Source organism: Nyctibius grandis, chromosome 10, assembly GCF_013368605.1.
Source record: "Nyctibius grandis isolate bNycGra1 chromosome 10, bNycGra1.pri, whole genome shotgun sequence".
Lineage (NCBI taxonomy): Eukaryota > Metazoa > Chordata > Aves > Nyctibiiformes > Nyctibiidae > Nyctibius > Nyctibius grandis.
The window spans coordinates 33,772,994-33,781,782 of NC_090667.1; positions in this window are offsets into that span (position 1 = coordinate 33,772,994).

Consider the following 8,789-nt stretch of genomic DNA (forward strand, 5'->3'; position numbering starts at 1 on the left):
TTCTAAGGATTGTGATTTATGCTTTGATTTTTTTTTTTTCCCAGTGACAGCTTATCTAACTTTGTTTTCATTAAATAATGATTCTGTAAAGTGCCTGGGGATATTATTTTTAAGAGACTAGGTTAATTATTGAAAATTTCAGAAAGGAAATATTAAGCCAATTATTAAATTGGAGTTGATTATTAATCCCAGAGAGATAATTACCAAGGTTTGAGGCAATTTATCTTCTGTTTGAAATAGATTTTCACTTGATTAAGTTGTATTTGTCTCTTAGATCCATGGTTGTTGCTGCAAAGAACTTTATTACCCTGCAAAGTACAAAATGCTTCTCTGAAGTTGACCATAAATATATGGGCAACAGGTTAGCTGAATTCTGCATAAATGCATGTTGTTGTTTGGGAATAATCTGTCCTTGCTCCCATCAAAGGCAAAGTTCCTTTCAGTGAGTAGTGTTTCTAGCACAGCAACAATAAAGAACACTTTCCATATGTAACAGCTAAACTAAAATGTAGTTTTATTTCAGAATATTGAATATCAGTTCTATGGAGCATTATATGCCTATATAGTAGTGTATTCAAATGCTTATAGTGATACTTAAAACCTACAATAGCAAAAGACAATATAAGTGATGACTGCTCTTAGGCAGCATTACTACTCTGTGTACAAGTAACGTAGTGGTTGCAGACATTTTAACCCTTCAATCTATAAACTGAGAATCTCAGAAATGGGTACATTAAATGTATATTAATGTATTATTCAGGATTTTGTGTCTGTTACACTGTGGCATGCTAAATACTGTGAATGTTATGAATGCTTGTGCTTAGAAGTGGTTTCAAATCATCTGTGAAATAGCATTTTTGGATATTTGAGTCATAAATTCCAATTTAATTACTCTGGAAATGAAAGCGATAGTGATGCACTTTAATATTAAGTGGTTACGGGAGAGCTGGAGTCTATGGATACCTGGTGGTGTGCAGCACCTGTGAGTTTTTTTTTCTGTGTCAGCCCATGTTTTTTTTTTGGTGAGCCCTATAGAGGACATAAAGGGTATTTTCACCTTAATATTTTTCCATCAAGGTGAAATATATCCATGTTTGTCTTAAAGATGAGATGTTCATTGTATCCAGTGCAGAGAGGATGAATGCTCCCTGCTTTCTTTCCTGAATCAGCCTGGCAGAGGAATCCTGCTTTATGTGCTCAGTCACTTTTCATCTTGGTATTCAAAGAGCATTATTTATAATGCCCTTTTGGAAATTCACACAAAAAAATGCTTAATTTTCTTCTCAGCTTAATTTTTTTCAGCGTACCTACAGAAACAGTTAGGATGCTCAATGTCCATTGTGTCCTGTCTCCTTCAGCCCTCCCCAAAACCTGAGAGTGGAAATATTTCCTCCAGGAGCTATAACAAATGCTGTTTGTTAACTCATATTGAGCAAATCCACAACATTGATAGCATTTATGAGAAAGTGCTGCAGATCTTCTGTGTGTTCAGGTAGTGGAGATATGGTGTACCAAGAAGGCTTAGACAGATTAGAGAAAAAAATGCTATTTATAAGCATTCTGGTGTAACTATATCTCTTTGCCTTGGCAGAGAGTAGCATTTCTGCCAACAGGATCAAGAGGGAATTGCTTGTGAGGCTGGACATGGGCACACTGTGAAATGTGCTGGGCCATCATGGACACAAGAAGTGCCGTGGCATCCATGCCCTGAATTGTGGGGAGATGGGCTACAGGGAAACATATGGTGTTTAATTTCTTAATGTATTTCTAAATTTAAAAAAAGAATAAAAATCCTAAAAATAGAGCTTACCTTCCATTCAAGTGTATATGACAGTCGAGGCAATGTATACTTGACTTCTTTATGTGTATATACAGTAGTAAACTCATCTTTGCTTTATTCAAGAGTGAGGAGGATACTTGAACCCCTTTTGCATGATTAACATGCATGGATTAAGCAATCTTTCAAGGGTCACTTCAAGAGAACAGTTTAACTGACCTGAATATGAGAGAGGGCTTTGCATTTACTGCTGTGCTGCTTCTGGAGTCAAATGTAATACCGGTGCTTAGCAGTCCCACAAACAGTGAGTGGGCATGAACTGATTAAACCTTCCCTCATCTGGAGGAGGGAGGTAAATATTTATTGTCTCGCTTCATAGGTAAGGCAACATAATGATAAATGATGAACAAAACCTTCTGTGGAGCCTGGCCAAAAGTAAGGCCAAACAAAGAAACTGGCAAAGCTCCCACCGAGTCTGAAGAGTGCAGGATCAGATCTCTGTAAAGAGCTTATTCTCCTAATTAGATATCGTTTAGATGTTTTAAGTCCTTTTTGCATGTGTCACAAACAAGATTTGTATAACAAAATAACCATTATTTTTGTAAATTACAGGCTTTTCTACTTTGCCACTTTTTTTTCTTCTTTCTGCTTTAGAAAGAATTTTAAATCTTGGATCTTCACCAGATGGGAGTACACATGATATAGTTTGAAGCAATCCTTAGAGGAGTAATTTTTGTCCCCCATAAGAGCAGCATGGCTCTGGGCACAACAGGAGGCTGTTTGTATTTTTATATGTGAACAAACGCGACGCAGCCATGAGATTGCTCGGAGGGAGCTCTCAGGTTGCAGGCTTTTCCCCTCTGAGATTGCCATTGTGTTATTGTTAATAAACCCTCCTTGCAAATCTACTCTGAAAGAAGGCCAGAGTTTCATTCATCAGTGCTTACTGCTTAAGGCAACGCTGCTCTCTTCGTGTCCCCACAGACGCTTGGTGCTTTCCTGGGGATAGCATATTGAGCAGAAATTGCTTCCAATCTTCTGCAGGACCAAGACGTGGGAATGGGTTTGTGCTTTGGCTGCTTTCACACTGCCAGCTTATGAAAAATAACAAAGCAAGCAGCCAGGTTGGGGAAACAAATAGGATATTATGTAGTTTATTCATATGTGCTGCCTTCCATCCCATTTGTCACCATTTCATCCCACCTGCTGCTGAAAAAGATTCTGCTGCTGAGATGCCTTCGAGGCGTTGTTGGCACGCTCATACTACGCGTGAATATCAATATCTGCTTTGAATAGCCTAGATGTATTTTAAACAAGACACTTCCAAATTATTGCAGTGTAGCTGTGTATGGTGCTCTGCAGAACACCACTTCAGTGTCTGTTGGCATTTTCAATATGATCCATTGTGAAAATTTATTCTGAGTAGAAACATGGTGTGCAATGACCAAGACTAGAAATTCTCTTTTACCCTTTCCCCCTTTTTCACTTTTTCTCTTCCTCTTTGTTCTGAAAAAAAATATCTGATGCTATAACTGCTAAATAATTCAGATTAAAAATTGCTCTACCTGAGAGGACAGAGCAAGGCAAAGGAATGGTTGTTTCAAGGCTGCACAAAGGCTCTTTAATGGCTCTTCGACACAGTCCAGTGAGACAGAATGGAAAGGAGGTATTTGGGTATAAAAAGTTTCTTATGAAGTGGACAGAAAACACTTTGAGGAATGGAAACATCTGCAGCTGAAGTAGAGCACGAGAGGTGATACGTAGTTTATCCTATAATTACCAGACTTTCATGCTTTTCACGCGCCAGACTGCGATGACCTTAGTGCAGTCTACAACTACCTGAAGGGAGGTTGTAGCGGAGTAGGAGTTGGCCTCTTCTCCCAGGCAACTAGCGATAGGACAAGAGGACACAGCCTCAAGCTTCGCCAGGGGAGGGTCAGGTTGGACATTAGGAAGCATTTCTTCTCAGCAAGGGTCATTAGCCATTGGAAGGGGCTGCCCAGGGAGGTGGTGGAGTCACCATCTCTGGAGGGGTTTAAGAAAAGACTGGACATGGCACTTAGTGCCATGGTCTAGTTGCCATGGTGGTGTCAGGGCAATGGTTGGACTTGATGATCCCAGAGGGCTCTTCCAACCTGATTGGTTCTGTGATTCTGTGGAAGATGTAACGCGGGGATATGGAGTCCAAGTGGGACCAGCAGTCTTGCTGAGCACGGTGCTAGGCTGCTCAGCAGCCATGTCACAGCATGCTTCCCCGAACGCAACTTATTGCTGTGTTTTCATCTGCGGTCTGCGCTAAGCTTAGATTGGGAACAGTTGTAAAAGTTTAAAGGAAAACTTTGCTGATCTCTCTTCAAGTTGAGAACTTTTGCTTAAAGGCACCTTCCAAATGCTCTCCTGAGCTGGAGTGTAGATGCTGATACCAACATTTTTGGACAGTTAAAGGGGCTGTGATTTAGTCCCCAGTCTGCTCTTTTTATTCTTTCTAATATTGAACACTTCGTGATACCAAGACTTTGCTGACTTCTAACCTGTGCTTTGCCAACTTCATTAGCCACCTTCCTCGGCAATTTGCAAATTGCAGTCCACTGGTTATCGCAAGATGTTGCTCCTGGATTTGTCCGGGTTCTCATCACTAGCAAGTACCTATAAAACAGCAGCAAATGACGAGGGGAGCTGGCATAGTGCGCTGTAATGGCAGATGACATCTGTAACGCTGGCAGATGAAGACTGGCACAGAAAAGCTGTGCTGAGCTACTGGACAACATCCAGAGGAGGCGAATTTTGAGACATCATCTCTCAAATTCAGAGTACCACAAAGAAAAAGGAAATCCTGAAGAGCGTTGGCCTGCAGCAAGGTAGGATAAACATATTTAAAATAAATGAAGTACTTTACTCCAACAGCAGCAAAACAGAAAGGTGTTAGAGTCAGGGAGTGCAGGTGCAAATGGAGCTTGTACGGTCGGGTATTTTAATGGCCTGCAATACATCTGCAGTAAATGTTTTATCTGTGTTATTATAGTAACACTGTAAGCTTATTATGCACCTCAGGACGAAGTTTGGCTCTGAAATCTGCAGTGCAGAGTCTCTGATTTCATCCATATTCAAAATTAACTCAATTGCATACTGACATTTGTGCTTTTAGAAGTTGTACATCTTCGTGGCTGGGAGAATAATTCTGTAAAAGAGAACAGAATCTGCACGAAATGAGAAAATTATGTTGAAAAATACAGTCCCCCTTCTTTTACACACCACACTCTTGTTTTGTTTACTTGCAATCATGTGTGCATTGTAGTCAATAAATAGTGTCATCAGTAGAGAACTAGGGCTTGTGATGTCTGGTTTCAGCACTTCTCTCATGATTTAAATGATAGTTGGCGTTCCTTATGGAAATGGTAATGGCTGTGAAGGAGTGTCATATCTGGGTTTTTTGCAGGTACTCTTTAACATATCTGAAATATATCCTGCTTTTTGTTATAACTCCTCACATAGAGTCCTTATGTGTGTATTCCTCTGGAGACTTGAGATATGCAAAGAATGTAGCAGCAGTTCCTGTGCCTGGATAATTTGGATTTCTGCTTCCTGTGATTTATGCTTGTTGGCTTCAAATGCTTGCCCCACCAAAAGCTGCATCATAAAGCTATTAATGTCGGGCAGCTTTTCTGTTTTTATGGCTCTCCAATTGCAGAAAGTAATGCAGAGTGCTGCAAGAGCAGAAAGGGTCATTAGCCATTGGAAGGGGCTGCCCAGGGAGGTGGTGGAGTCACCATCTCTGGAGGGGTTTAAGAAAAGCCTGGACATGGCACTTAGTGCCCTGGTCTAGTTGCCATGGTGGTGTCAGGGCAATGGTTGGACTCGATGAGCCCAGAGGGCTCTTCCAACCTGGTTGATTCTATGATTCTTATTTTCTGCTCCGGGACAATTTCCATCCCGTGTTTCTGGGACGCTGAAGGTAGATGTCTCATTTGAGCATGGCAGATACTATGAGGATACAACTTATAGCTGAGCTGCTTCAGGGATTGGGCTGGTCTCAGGGACCCAATTCTTTCTGTAGCTCTTTTACCCTGCATTTCTACTATTGTGAAACCGAAAATCCTTATAATGTCACTTTTAGTCATCTCTCTGTGGGGAAAGTGTACAACAGCAGGTTGTCACAGAGAAAGAAGTTAAATGTCATGGATTTTGCAGAGAAGACAATGAGATTTTAATACCATTCACGGTTATTGTTTTTATGATTTAAATTTCAGGTTGAATAAATGAAAAATTGTGGAGGAAGGCATTTCTTTCATTTAATGTAAGGATGCATAAGCTTTCTCCCTGTAAGAATGTGGTAAACATCTAGAAGAATTTATTGTATCTAATGTTTTGAAAATTATTTCATGCATTGAAAAGGGCAAAGGAAAAAGAAATTGGAGACAAAGGTAATAAAGCATTAACTTATAGAAATCTTCATGTAGTGTATCTAAATTGCACAAGTTTCAACGACCTCTAGGTAGAAAAAGAATTTATCTGTCCTTAATCTAATATAATCTTCTGTCCCTGACCTTGGCAATACTACAAAGTCCAAAGTTTCACATAATTAGCAAAACATGTCCAGTGTATTTACCACAAATATATTTTTAGTCATGCTTGTTTTGCTTTCCTTTCCTTTTCTTTCTTTTTTTTTTCCTCAGTTCACTGAAGCAAAGTTTTTATTCCTTGCAGTATTTGTTCAGGGCAATATTAAATGTGCAATATGTAAGTGCAGAGAGTGTAACTGGAAGTAATGGAATGGAAGAACAAATCAACTTCAGACCCTTCTTGCTGCGAGAGCTATTAGAAAAGGAGCGAGTCCCAGCCATCGTGCTCCTCTCTCTTGACTGAACACAGGAGCCAGAGGTGTTAAATCGTGTCCTTGTGCCTTGGAAGGCAGGGCAGAGGGAATGGTGTGATGGAAGGATGGACCAAATAGCCTCATAGATCTCTTATTTCTGTCTCCTGGAGGAGTCAGCTATCAGCCTCCCACTGTAAAAATCTTGTCATCATCACTTCTTTGCTGCCAGTCCCGATGTCAGTGCGGAGGTCCTACGAGGTGGTGTTAGTCTTGCTGAATCCTGCGAAGGATGAGCAACCCATAAATCTCCGTGGAGATGTACTAAATTTAAAAGTCACTTAGCTCCAGCTGGGAAAAAGCACAGAGTAATTATGTAGGATCAAATGCCAGACGTCACTGGAAACGACAGCAGGAAAGCAGAGTGTCTGACCTCTCGTGACTTGATATTCATCATGGGCTGACTGCGGGTCTCCTTTAATTTCTCATCGTTAGTAGCTTTGGCCTGTGTAGGGAAATACTGCTGGTACCAAATGGTGTTTGCTGTGTCTAAACGGGGTACAGGCTTAACACAGTGCAGGTTTTGTACTGCAGTAACTTTTAGTTTGGAACATCTCCCGCCTGCTCCAGGCGTGTTGCACCTCATTACCAACTGAGTTCATCAATGAAAACTGAGGATGAAATACTCTAATATATTTACACATCAGCCAGAACGCCCCCATCAACATCCCCTGGAGAAAAAACATATCTCATTTCTGCTTTTGAGTCTTTTCTGTCAATTAGTAGAAAACTGAAGTCCATGGTTTTACCTGCCCACAAACCTGAGAGCATCAACACGAGCTTCTGCTCCCAGCACTGCGCTGCTGAGTGGACCCAGGAGCATGTGTGTGGAGATGAACCCTGATGCGCATGTTCATCTGATCCTCTGCCTCTTCAGAACGATCAACAGCGGTGTGACCTGTGGTGGTCACTAAGTGATGTGTATGCACCTCTGCCAGCCACACAACTCAACCTGCCATCCTTTTAAATAAATTACAGGAAATCAGTTGGGTGATTGCAGCACACGGCAGGCAACAGGGACAGCTCTGACTGATCCTGAGTGTGAACAACGGCTTGGCTTTCCATTAACCTGTCAGATGGCAGCAGTTGCTTCACTTGCTTTTCCATCAAATTCTGTTAAATACTCTCTGGTGTAGATAGATTTTGGGGAGAAGCTATTTGTACAGCAATCATCTGGAAGCAGAAGCTTCCAGTTCTCATGCTTGGAACATGATGCCAGGAATGTCCTCAGAGCTATTGATGTCCAAGATCAGATTTTGTGATATAGTGGAAGACTGAAGAACAGTAATGATACAATAACACCATCTCAAAAGTGCCCAAATGTCTGCAAAATCAGATGGAACTTTCTCTCTCCTATGCCCAAATAATTTGAAAAGGGGCATATAACTATTGCAGCAGTTCTTAAAATTTTATATATAGTCTCACATTAGGCACATTTCATTTAGAATTGAAAAGGCAAACTCTGTTTTCACTTACCAGTGTAGTACTTGCATGTGTAGCTATAAATTCAGTTTAACCCAGTGTATGAGTTTCAGAACTGTTGGACCTCTCTATTTAAAATATGCTGACTGATTTTCACAGATCACTGGGAAGCTTCTGCTCTGATGCTGTGTCAAAGCGTATTTTGGAGGAACAAATAAAAAAATCCTCAGCAGTGCATTGCATGAAATAGTAATTTGAAGGGCTAAAACCATGATGTTCTAGAATCCTGCCTCAACGCATTTCCCTGAGTAACTACTCCTCCGAAAGGCTTGTCACTGCGCTGGTTTATAGTGCTCTATAATTGCAAAAGTGTAATCAATAAAATGTCTTAAGCAGTTCCTGCGTAGAGAAAAGGATTCATGTATGAGGTGTCTAATACACAGAGACATTTTAAGCAATTTCCATAGTGAAGAGGAGGAACATTTTCACAAAGTTAAATTCTAACATGTTACTGATGAATAACTTTACTATTTTCCTGGCTGGCTTCCAGTTGGGAATTTCCATGTTATGAGAAAGACACTTTTATGGTATAGCTATATACGTGTATATATGTGCAGATTTATATAAACAGTATGTCACTGCACGGTTGTCTATGACACCAGAAAGGATGTTAAGGAAGAGCTGATGACTTTTCCTTGTTTAATTTGTTGTCTTTCTTTA